The sequence below is a fragment of the Helianthus annuus genome, chromosome 15, assembly GCF_002127325.2.
Source record: "Helianthus annuus cultivar XRQ/B chromosome 15, HanXRQr2.0-SUNRISE, whole genome shotgun sequence".
In the NCBI taxonomy this organism is placed as follows: domain Eukaryota; kingdom Viridiplantae; phylum Streptophyta; class Magnoliopsida; order Asterales; family Asteraceae; genus Helianthus; species Helianthus annuus.
In genome coordinates, this window is record NC_035447.2 from 1,157,879 (window position 1) to 1,171,502 (window position 13,624).

General features: G+C 36.2%; 1 pseudogene; it reads right to left on the reverse strand.

The window, feature by feature from the left end:
* Nucleotides 1–7,061: 7,061 nt before the first annotated feature.
* Nucleotides 7,062–9,390, reverse strand: LOC110909831 (annotated as a pseudogene).
* Between the last annotated feature and the right edge of the window lie 4,234 nt (nt 9,391–13,624).

Consider the following 13,624-nt stretch of genomic DNA (forward strand, 5'->3'; position numbering starts at 1 on the left):
ACTTGTTCATGTCAAGCAGCTAAAGATTTTAATGATTTTTCTACTTTGATCAAACTTATGCAATTTCTTATGGGTCTTGATGATGTTTATCATCCTGTAAGAACAAATCTTCTAACTAGAGAGCCATTACCCTCAGTCAAAGTTGCTTTTTCAATTGTATCTAGAGAAGAATCACATAGGAATTCTAGTTCTGGGTCAAAAGCTCAAAGTGTATCATTTGTGTCTAGAACAACTCAGTCTTTTGAGCAGAAAAAGAAAGAGTTTAAAGGTCCTAATCCCAATCTTAAATGTACTCACTGTAACAAACTGGGTCATACTGTGGATAGGTGTTTTGAATTAATTGGATATCCTTCAGGTTTCAGAAAGAAATCTGGAGGTCAAGGTGGAAAAAATTTTTCTAATAATAGATCAAATGTGTCTTCTGTTCCTTCTGTGTCACCATTTTCTCCAGAGCAGGTTGCTAAACTTTTGAGTCTTGTGAATGAGAAAACAAGTTCTGAATCACAGCCTTCAAATGTTGGAGGTGAGTGTAAGTGTGGTTTCAGCTCTTTAAGTGACTTTATGTGTTGTTCTAGTTTGATAAATTTTGGTTTTGATTATAATTGGATTTGTGATTCTGGTGCAAACCAGCATATGATCAAATCTGATAAAGATATGTTTGATTGGTTTGATGTGTCTGAGTTTGATCTTTCTGTCTCTCATCCAAATGGAACTAAAGCCAAGGTGGCTAAAATTGGTAGTATAAAACTTGCTGAAAATGTTGTCTTAAATGATGTGTTTTTTGTTCCATCTTACAGTGTCAATCTTCTATCTGTTTATAAGTTAGCTAAAGAGAACAAAATTACTGTTATATTTAATGAAAATAATTGTTTACTTCAGGATTCGAAATCAGGGAGAATCCTGGTGACTGGTAAACAAGATAATGGGCTGTATTTTGTTACAAAAGGTGGTAATTCTATCAATCTGTGTTTTAATAGTCTGAATAATAGTAATTTGTGGCATAGTAGGCTGGGACATCCTGCTAATCAGGTCTTGTCAATATTAAAAGATGACTTAGGTGTTGTTGATGTTGCCAAACATTCTTGTGAGGTTTGTCATAGAGCCAAGCAAGTTAGAGTTCCTTTTCCTTTGAGTGAACATAAAACTAAAAATGTAGGTGATTTAGTTCATTTGGATGTCTGGGGTCCATATAAAGTTACCAGTAGAGATGGTTTTAAATATTTTTTAACTGTTGTGGATGATTACTCTAGGGCTGTTTGGTGTTATTTAATGAAAAATAAAACTGAGGTGTTTGAAAATATTGAAAGTTACTATGAACTGGTTTTAACTCAGTTTAAAAAAAGAATTAAAATCTTTAGAAGTGATAATGGTACTGAGTTTATAAATAGTAAAATGGAGTTGTTTTGTAAATCAAAAGGTATTTTACATCAAACATCTTGTTCATACACACCACAACAAAATGGTGTTGTTGAACGAAAACATAGACATCTTTTAAACTTGGCAAGATCCTTGTTATTTCAAAGTTGTGTTCCTCTAAATTTCTGGTCAGATTGTGTCTTGACTGCTGTTTACATTATCAACAGGTTACCATCTTCTGTGCTGCTAGGTAGAAGTCCATATGAGTTAATGTTTGGTTTCAAACCCTCTCTTGAGCATCTTAGGATATTTGGTTGTTTATGCTTTAGCACTGTTCTTAATGATTTAGACAAACTGTCTTTTAATGCTGAAAAATGTGTTTTGATTGGTTATTCAAATGTTAAAAAAGGATACAAATTATGGAGCTTAGACAATAAAAAAGAATTTTATTCTAGAGATGTCAAATTTTATGAAACTGTATTTCCTTTTAAATCATCTCAGGTTACTGATCAAAATAAAAATTTAAACCATAGTTTAAATCATTTAAATTTCTTTGATAGTGTTGAAGTGTTAACAACTTGTCCTATAAGTCCCAATGATGAAGAGAGGAGTCATGATTCTCATGAGGTTACTGGTGATGATCAGCAACCTATTCCCTCTACATCTGCCATTCCAACTGTTGAACACCAGCATTCAACAGTTGGAGTTGAAAGTAGTAGTAGTAGTGATGAATATGGCAGGGCAGAGGACACAAGTACCTCAAATGATGAGATCGTCCTATCTGAGGGAACTAGTGCTGTTAGAAAGTCTAGTAGGAAAGTTGTTGTGCCAAAACGTTTTCAAGATTTTGTATTGAATGCCAAAGTTAAGTATAGTATTGATAAAGTTGTTAACTATTCATGTTTGACTAGTGATAATTTCTGTTTTACTACCTCTTTAAACAAAACTGTTGAGCCTTCCTGCTATGAGGAAGCAGCCAAAGATCCAAGGTGGATAGAGGCAATGAACAAAGAAATGGATGCTTTGTTCAGGAATAACACTTGGGTTTTGGCTGATCTTCCTCATGATAGGAAAGCAATTGGGTGTAAATGGGTTTATAGAGTTAAATATAGGGCAAATGGTGAAATAGAAAGGTTCAAAGCTAGGTTAGTTGCTAAGGGTTTCAATCAAAGGGAAGGTTTGGACTTTGGAGAAACCTTTTCTCCTGTTGTTAAGATGGTCTGTTAGAACCATTATTACTTTGGCTGTCTCTTATGGTTGGTCTTTGTACCAGCTTGATGTTGATAATGCTTTTTTGCATGGAACTATTACAGAAGATGTATATATGAAATTACCACAAGGTTATTATTCAAAAAATGATTCTAAGGTATGTAAGCTTGTTAAGTCCTTATATGGACTTAAACAAGCCCCTAGGAAATGGAATGAAAGATTAACTGATGTGTTGCTTAAAAGTGGCTTTGTTCAAAGCAAATGTGATCACTCTCTGTTTGTTATGTCAAAACCTGGTGTTACTGTTTTTTTGCTTGTCTATGTTGATGATATAGTTGTTACAGGAAATTCTGTTGATGAAATAGAAAAAATAAAACATGTTTTGCATGAAACATTTAGAATTAAAGACTTAGGAATGTTAAAATACTTTCTTGGTATTGAAGTGTTGTATAATCAAAGTTCTATTTGCCTAAGTCAAAGGAAATATTGTTTGGAACTTTTGAGTGAGTTTGGTTATATATTTGTCTTTAACAAGACCTGATATAAGTTACACTGTTCAGTTTTTGAGTCAGTTTATGCATAGTCCAAAAGAGGTTCATTTAAATTTAGCATTAAGGTTGTTAAGGTATCTTAAGAAAAGTCCTGGTAAAGGATTGGTCTTTAAGAAAAGTGTCAATCTAGAGTTAATTGGTTTTGCTGATTCAGACTGGGCGAAATGTTTAACTACACGTAAATCTGTTACTGGTTTTTGCATTTTTTTTGGGAGACTGCCTTGTTTCTTGGAAAAGCAAGAAACAAAGCACTGTTTCTCGGTCTACTGCAGAAGCTGAATATCGTGCTATGTGCTCTGCTACTTGTGAATTAATGTGGTTAAAAAACTTGTTGTCTGAGCTGAATGTTAGCTGTTCTTTACCTATGATATTACATTGTGATAGTGAAGCTGCTATGTCAATAGCAGCTAACCCTGTGTTTCATGAGAGAACCAAGCATTTTGAGTTGGATTTACATTTTTTGCGTGAAAAGGTTGCAAATGGTGTTATTAACCCCATTAAAGTTATCTCTGAAAAACAACTTGCAGATATTTTTACAAAAGGTCTTAATGTTGCACAACATGAAGACTTTTGTAATAAACTTAGTTTGGCAGATTGGTTTAAACCAATTGAATGAAGGGGGGATGTTAAAAATGTTGTTTTTTAAATCTGGTCAACTACTTGTCAACGGTCATTCAATTGGTTATTGGGTTGATATTTGATGTTGGGCTTATATGATTGATGTTGGGCTTATATGCTTAACTGGGCTAATTATTTGTTAAGTTGTTGGATTATTGTTACAGACCTGGTCGTTGTTGGAAATATCTAGAGGGGCTTATGTGTAACATGGAGGGTTTCTGTTGCTGTATTGTTGAAGCTTTAGGGGGTGGAATGAAACATTACATGTTTCACGCTATTTGAGGCCTTGATCATTATTGTTGATCAGTTTAGTTGTTGAAAACTCTCTCTCTCTTGTGTGGTTCTCTGCTAGGGTTTGATCCATTGTTGGTTCAGAGATTGTATACGAATAATCTCTCAATTGTATCTGAGAGATTATTCTGTGGTTTTTGTATTTCCTTCTATTGTAGATGATCATCAGTTGAAGATCATCATTGTACTGATTGTATTGTTTGATCTTACAATTTGTAAGATCTTCTGGGTATTTTGGGGGGCAAGTATTTTGGGTTGGATAAATAAGATTTTGTCACATGTTTTTGTCGCTATTTCTTCTGTTGTTGTGTTTGTGTATTTGATTCATATAATTTTACAAAACTCATCAACTGTACTAGTATCCTTCATCTTCAACGCCTCAAATTCTGACATGAGTGTCTGTAGTCTTGCTTCACGTACCCGATCGGCTCCCAGATGGCGCGCTTTCAGTGCATCCCACATCTCTTTTGCCGTCTTCAGATTACCAACTTGCAAGATTTGTTCTTCCGGTATGGATTGAAACAACAAAGCAATGGCCATATTGTTTTTCTTCACATCGGTTTCAGTTCCGGGTTCAATGGCCTCCCACACGCCATGAACGTTAAAAATCGCGCGAATACGCAACGCCCAAATAGTATAATTAACCTTATTCAACATCGGGCATTGAAGCGCTGTTGAATTTGGAACCGATTTCTCGGTATTCGAGCCGCTACCGCCATCGCTTCCAACCATATTTTTCTTTCGTCGACTATACGTATGAGAAAACGAACCCGGTGTAACTGGTTCAGTTTCTTCCAGTCTACACGTTTAATTCCCAAGTTCCACTTCGTACACGAACCAAATACACAAAGCTAAATTTTGTCTTGAACTTTAAAAATCCAAAACAAAAGAAACTTCTTTTTTTTTTCTTTTTTTTTTTTTGGCTACTGTTCTCGAAAAGAAGAATAATTGAAATCGATTTAATTAAATTTTTTTTTATGGTCAAAACAAAACAGTTGTTGTTTTCTGCTGCTTCTAGTAATAAAGAAAAGAATTAATTGCTGTTGCTCCAATTAATTATTTAGAAGGAATCGTTCCCACTTTTTCGAAAAAAGATTAAAACCTTGCTTCCTTTTCTCCAAATAGTAACGAACGCACCAGCGACCACCGTTGTAATACTCTCCTTGATTCGTCTGAGAACAGAACCAACAGCAACACACCGCACTTGCTGTCACCTATTCTGCTCCTTTTCTCTGAATCTACGCAGCAACCAGATCCGATTCGATGCTAACTCCAGACGGTTCCTTTTGGTTCACAGTTACCGGCGAGTTACCTCCGATCCCAATGCTCAATCGTAGGTTAGTAATTTTCCCAGGTTGCTCTGATACCAATTCAAGATGAATCGGTATTGAATGAAAATTGAAATCGGAAAATAATAAGAACTTGGCTAAGCACCCAAATTTTATTAACGTCAAGAAACTATCACAAAACTTGACTCATACAATCCCTAATACCCAAAGCATGGTATTTATAATCTAAACACACCTATTAGATTATAACTAGGATGTATCTATTTTAGGACATGATAATAACAATTAATTATCCACTCCTTAATTAGTTTCCTTGCCTTGCACACAAAGGAACCTTTAATTCCTTGCCTTGCACACAAAGGAACCATTAATTCGAAATTTCCAACAGTGCAACACCCCTTGCCACGAGTGAGGAGAAAAACATAAACATAAATTATATTTCTACTATATTCGCAAACAACATTAAATAAGTTGACCCAAAAACGACAAGATTTTAAGTGTGTTTAGATTAGAACCGATGGTTTTGACACCAAAAGTGTATGGGTCAAATAAGAATTCACATATTCAGTCCGCTAACCTGACATGATTGTCATCCCTAAAACCCACCCTAGTTGACAAAACCTGTGAAGTCATTCCACTTTCCACAAACATTTTGCACTAGGAATTAAAGCATATTAATAAACTTTACATTACAAACTATAACAATGAATCAGCACTATTAATGCGCTTTAATTATTATACCAAAAGAAATGTAAAGCAGGAACAAATTATAGTGTGGTTAACAACAGTTAGACTACTTGGTAAGTATAATCAATCATTAATTCATGGTTATAGATCACGCATAGTTAAGCATCGAGTATAATCATTGTTGGTTAGTGCCAACCATAACTGAACTGGTCATTCCCAAAACTAAAACCCGAACCATCAGTTAATCACACGGTTCAGTTAGTTTGGATAGGCTGCTTTGCTCACCCTAAACATGAAAATCATACGTGTATATCTTCATCATACATTTAAGAATTCCATGTTGATATCTCACTGTCTCATTCAACGCTATCGTCATCTAAGGTTAAATAGAAATGAAATCTTACCTGAACAAAGTAAGAAACCGATGAATTACTTCACATAGATCAATACGTAAATGAACCAATTAATGTGCCACGTAAATGCTTACTCAACAACAAAGCAACAGAATACGAAAAATTTCAACTTCAAAATCTGAAGTTTTGAACTCATCATCATCATCATCATACTCAGTAAATCCCACCAATAGCAAAGCTAAGTTAGGGTCTGAGGAGGGTGGATGTAGACAGCCTTACCTCTGCCCAGTAGGAACAGAGAGGCTGCTTCTAGTGAGACCCACGGCTCGATTGTAGTTTTGTATCAAGCCTTGGACCTAAGACACATAACACTCAAACAATCGGGACAGAGACTGATTGGTGCATGTACCCCCGTGTCTGTCAGCTATCAACGTCACCACATGATGCATGATTAACCATCCGCCGCTTTTAACGTTATTCTCACGAGATTAGTAAAATAACGTTAAAGTTAGTACCATTTTATTTTTGCCCCCCCCCCCCCCCCGAGCGCCCACACATATATACATATATGTGCACACCGCAAGCGGGGCATCTGAAGTTCTGAACTATTAATATTAATACTATATATATATAGCAAAAGTATCATAACGTACTAGGGTTCAAATATTAAACAACCATTCAGTGGAAGAAAAATATAGACAAAAGCTAGACGCCAATGCTGAACAACCATAATCTGAGACCTAAAACAGGGGCTTGCAAACAAATTCTAGGTGTACCATCTTAAGCTGAAGCTCAGCAAAAGGTGCAGCTTGGTTGTCCGTTAGCCATTTGGTCGTTTCAGCAATCGCTTTCTCCATCTCCTTCAAAATCTCCGAGCGCACCTTGCAATTTTTGATCTTATTCTTCGCCTTATATAAGCAATCCTCTAATGCATTGTAGGCATCGGCTTTCTTCTTGAACTCCTGGTCCTCATATTTGTACCTCTCAGCCTCTTTTACCTTCTTTTCGATCTCTTCCTTGGAGAGTCTTCCGTTTGCATTGGTAATTGTTAGTTTCTCAACCTTACCGGTGGATATATTCCCGGCAGTGACTGTGAGGATACCGTTGGCATCTATTTCAAAGCATACCATAACTCCAGAGACTCCTTTGGGAGCAGGTGGTATTCCAGAAATGCTGAGCGTGCCCAACAAATGGTTATCAGTGGATTTAGATCTTTCACCTTGATACACCCTGATATCAACGGCAGTTTGGTTATCATAGGCTGTATAGTATTGTTTGGATCTACTTGTAGGTATTGGAGTGTTTCTTACTTTCTCGGGATCACAACATCAAATATTTCTCCTTTTACATGTATACCAAGTGATAAAGGAGTGACATCAAGTAGAACCACATCTTGAACACTCTTATTAGTATTACCACTTAACTTGGAAGCCAAAACAGCTGCACCATACGCAACCGCCTCATCAGGGTTCACACTCTTGCATAACTCTCTACCATCAAAAAATTCCTGCAGCATAAGTTATCTTCACCTCCCAAATGAGTGTCACCAGCAACAGCTTTAACCTCAAAAATACCCCCTTCCTCAATAGTCATTACAGAAACATCAAATGTGCCACCGCCCAAATCAAAGATGAGCACATTTATCTTCCCAGCGATATCAGACTTGTTGTCTAGACCATAAGCAATTGCAGCTGCTGTAGGCTCATTGATCATACGAATGACGTTTAATCCAGCAATAGTACCAGCGTCCTTGGTAGCCTGACGTTGCAAATCGTTGAAATAAGTAGGGACAGTTATCACAGCATTTTTCACAACTTCTCCAAGATACGCCTCAGCAGTTTCTTTCATCTTGCCAAGAACCATTGAAGAAATTTCTTCGGCCAAAAACTCCTTCTCTTGACCTTTGTAAGTGACCACAATCTTCGGGGTGTCGTCAGGCCCTTGTATGACCTTAAACGGCCACAGCTTCATGTCTTCCTGCACATTGGAATCACTGAACCTCCTTCCAATCAACCTTTTAGCATCTGGAAAAAAAATCCATAATTACTTAAGCCATTTAAAAACGTCAAATACTAAGCAGCTGGTATAAACATCAAGTGGATAACATAATCAGTACTTGAAACTTTGTAATCATTGATAGCAGTGTATTGTTTATGTTTATCATAATCATACTCAGTAAATCCCACCAATATCAAAGCTAAGATAGGGTCTGAGGAGGGTAAGATGTAGACAGCCTTACCTCTACCCCTACCCCGTACGAATAGAGAGGCTGCTACCCCTGGCTCGATGGTATTGCATCAAACCTTGGACATAAGGCACATAACACTCGGCAATTAAGACAATGGCCAATTAGTGCATGTCCTTCCTTGTCTTTCGGCTATCAATGCCACCATGTGATGCATGATTAACCATCCTCAGTTTTTAACATTATTTTCACGAAATCAGTAGAATAACGTTAAAATTACTGCACTTTCACTTTTGCCCCCGAGTGCTCACACATATATACATTATATGCGCATACCGCAAGCGGGGCGTATTGTTTATGTTTAGTCACTGATAAGTCTAAGAAACTTCATTAAAGTGCATCATATTCTAACGTTTAGTTCTTGAGAATCCTAAACCCTAAACATGAGCAATTGCTTAGAAAATAGAGAACATAAACGAAATAACTGACCAAATACGGTGTTAGCAGGGTTCATAGGTGCTTGATTTTTGGCGCCATCACCGATCAGACGCTCTGCATCAACGAAAGCAACAGCAGAAGGTGTGGTTCGGTTGCCTTGATCATTAGGTATGATCTCGATCCTATTATGCTTCCAAACGGCGACGCATGAGTACGTTGTTCCCAGGTCGATGCCGATCGCCGGCGAGTCGTTTCCTTTTCCGGCCATAGTATTCAAAGTTGAAAGTGACGCGTAAAACTGTAAAAGTGTGTGTGAAGTAAACAATTATCTGATTGAATTTGAACTCAATATTCGAATTAAACAATTATCTGATTGAATTTGAACTCAAATTAGTTATCGATAGATTGAATAAGCAAAGTAATCCAAAGTTACCCCATCTTTTTACCAGTTGTACCCTTCCCCTTAAATTCTTACTTAAATACATTTCAAAGTTTCTGATTTCGTTTTTTATCTGTTTCATTTTTGTTCTTTTTTGTTTTCTTTTTTTTTTTTTTTTTATTCTCAGCGAATCCAAGGTTCCTATATAAACATTACAACCAACGAATTACCAATATAAACATGCCAAAAACAAACTTATCTTCACAGTCAATATAAACACGAGTGAATGTCGGACACGACCTGAAAACACAACACGAACATAACACGAAATTCACGGGTTTAGGTTTAGTCTAGATGGGTTCGGGTCAGCTTCAGGTTGAACCCGCGAACCTGTTTAGGTTAACGGGTTGGGTTCAGGTCAACCCGATTAGGCTGGCGGGTTAACCTGTTTAACACATTTATATTATATTTTATTTTTTACGACTTATTTTATGTCATAAATTAAAGGGTTATTGGATTTTATCACTCTCAACTATTAGGTATTGGCCGCTACCACTCCCAACTATCACATTAACTCCCACCACTCCCAACTTCACACTTTGTGTGTTGTGTCACCCCCCCAGGTGAACATTTCTTAGTTTTTGACTAGTGTGATTATTGATATTAGGCTAACACTTTGTAATTACTAATGATTACAGGTGCATCTGCTCCTAAAAGGAAAAAGGGGAGCTGAAAAACATTCAACCTGGGTGATAGAACACACATAATGTTAAGTTGGGAGTGGTGGAAGCCAAAGTAATAGTTGAGAGTGGCAGCAGACAATACCTAATAATTAAGATTGATAAAAGGGTGGAGATACAATAGGAAGTTTATTTGGCTAGGAAGGATAGGAAGTGATCTTGACCATTCATTAAGTTAATCAAGGGCTAAGATTAAATCAGGGAAATTGAAAAGAATAAAAGAGGCGCGTGAGTTTGTTCAAGGGCATTCTAGTCAATCCAAGCCAATAGTTTCTCTCTCCTCCAATTCCCCCCCATTTTTTAAACGTTAATAACTCTTTCATACGACATTATTTTTTTATAAAAATTGCACCAAAAAAACGAGCGTTTTTTTTTCTTTAAAACGAGTATACTATTGCTATATTTTAAAAAAAAAAATTAAAACCCAGTTGCGTAAAACGCAATAGAAAAACCACCAGTTACGTAAAACGCAATGAAAAAAAAAACCTAAAAAATGACATTTTTCTAAAACGCAATGCACCAAAAACACAAAGAAATGACTTATTTGTAAAACGCAATGGCCAGAAAACACACAGAAATGTCTTATTTGTAAAACGCAATGGCCAGAAAACACATAAAAATGTGTTCTACCTAAAACGCAATGCACCAAAAACACAAAGAAATGACTTATTTGTAAAACGCAATGGCCAGAAAACACACAGAAATGTCTTATTTGTAAAACGCAATGGCCAGAAAACACATAAAAATGTGTTCTACCTAAAACGCAATGCACCAAAAACACAAAGAAATGTCTTATATGTAAAACGCAATGGCCAGAAAACACACAGAAATGTCTTATTTGTAAAACGCAATGGCCAGAAAACACATAAAAATGTGTTTTACCTAAAACGCAATGCACCAAAAACACAAAGAAATGTCTTATATGTAAAACGCAATGGCCAGAAAACACTTAAAAATGACTCATTCTAAAACGCAATGGACTGAAAACACCTAAAAAATGTGTCACTGTGAACTGTCTGAATTGTCTACGAATTACTGTCTTCGAAATGAGCCAATTTATGGAAAATTAATTTTTCTGATGCGTTTTTAGTACAGCAATTTAATCGAAAAACCCTATGCGTTTCTGAATTGTCTACGAATTACTGTCTTCGAATTACTGCCTTGGACCCCGCCAGGGGCTGCCGCCCCTGGGACCCCGCTACCGGGGGCTGCCGCCCCCGGACCCCCGCAAAGATTGTAAAACGCAATGACTAAATCAAAAACCCAGATCATGAAAATGAAATTAAAGAATTTCTTACATGGATCGAAGCCGATTTCTTCATCAATTGACAAATTTTGAATGATAGAAACACTTATCAACGCTCGAATCGAACGAATCGAGTGATTATCTCCAAAATCACCGGAAAAAACGAGATTTTTTTATGAAATTAAACTGGGTTTTCTTCAAAAAAAGCTAAAGAACACGTTGATCGGGTTCTGAATCATTGATTGGTGATGAAAATCGCACTATAATGTAGTGATTATTGAGATAGAAAGTGAAGAAATAATTGAAGATGGTGGGTTTTGAAAATGGTGGGTTTTTGAATTTACTGGGTTTTGAAAAAGGAAGAAGAAGGAGTTGGATTGACTAAAATACCCTTTCTCTTTATTTTAAAATTTGCCACATGTCATAATCCTATGGCTTCCTATCCTTCCTAGCGAAAATTAACTTCCTATTTGATCTTTTCCCTTGATAAAATCCAATAACCCTAAATTAAATGGGGTGTGTATTGTATGTCAATTATAACTTAAAAAGAGAAATTAGCAATTTATAATTTAATATAATTGTGTTATATACATTTGTGTTTTTTTAAGTAAATTTAATTTTAATATATTAATTTCAGAAAAGAAAATTGGGTTGAACTGGTCGTGTTCGGGTCAACCCACAAAACTTCGGGTGGTGTTCGTGTTCATATGTACATGTAAAATTTTCGGGTTCAGGTTCAGGTTGAACCCGTCAACCCGTGAACACGACCCGTTTAGCACCCTACCTAAAAGTAATCAAAACTTTAGTAAAATTGATATAGCAATTATGTGGCTAAACTGAAAATAGTCAAACTTTAATAATTACACTAGATTTTTTAGACATAAACCAAGGATGTGGTTGTCTTTCATGTTGTTGTATCGGTATGGGGCTTGGGAAGGAGACACGTCGGATCGGGAGGGGCAGGAACACTATGCTTTTTATTTTGATGAATGAGCAAAAGGAGGAGATGGGGTTTAAATCGGTGAGAGATGAAGAGACAGAAAAATGACCATGACATAAGCTTGGTGCAGGGCCGGCTCAAAGGGGAGTGAAATAAAGCAAGAGTTTTAGGCCTCCATTTTCTTAGGGTCTCAAATTCTAAGAAAATATATCATATGTTGGTAATTTTGACTTTGAGATTGTTAACATTGAGGTTTATGATCAATAATTATGCATATACAAAGATGATATATGAATAATAGGATCCATAGCAAATTTCTTCGTTTAAAAAGGGCCCAAATTTTGCTATCCGCTTTAGGCCTAGAAAAATTTAGAAAATTTTGAGCCGGCCCTGGCTTGGTGATGGAAGAGATGATGATGTTTCGCTGAGGTGGTAGTTGAGTATGAAGGGGATGGAAGTGACCATAACACATACCCTTGTCGCGAGAAGTTCTTCAACATTTTTGCACATACTATGACTTAAGATTACCGGTTACTCATATTGATTTGTATTGGTAACTTGATTTACCTTTTTTTTTTACTGGTTACACACACATCATCTCTCTACTTCTGAATTTATACATTTATCGACTATGGGACTTGATTTACCTAATGTTTAGATTTTAGGATATTATCATATGTGCACACTATTGAATTACGGACATTATTATGAATGGAATTTAAATTCCTTGAATTCACTATATATTACATGTTCTCAATATTATCGATCATTGTTTTACATCGTGATAAGAGGCTTGATGAAATTTAGTATATTTACACCGAATTATCTTTGGCATGTACCTTTCACTTGATAACAATACCCGAGCATATCCATATAGATACATACCAAAGGTCGTCATTATGAGACCAATGATGTGGTATCATCTGTCGCGGTGTGATTAGTCCACACTCCACAACATCTCTATTTTATTGTGTGCTCGAAGGAGTATTTATTGTTATTAGTGTAATTAATAAGACGAGTATGAGAAATGATAATTACTGTATTGGTGGATGGTTGTGCATGCCACATAACGAATTGGCTTTAACCTGTACCTTTCATCTGATCTCAAATACACGAATTGTCGTTGTGGCATCAGTTATATGTGCTCATCCATGGTGCCATGGTGGTGTGATCAGTCCACGACGTCTCCATTTTAATTTTGTTCTCGAAGTACCACTTATTGTGATTAATAATTATTGCCCAAAACAAGTAAAAAATTTGATATAAATAACAATCCAAAGACCAGTTTAAGAAAAACAAAAGCCTAAACAAAAGAAGAGGGAGTACAAACAAGAAAAATGAA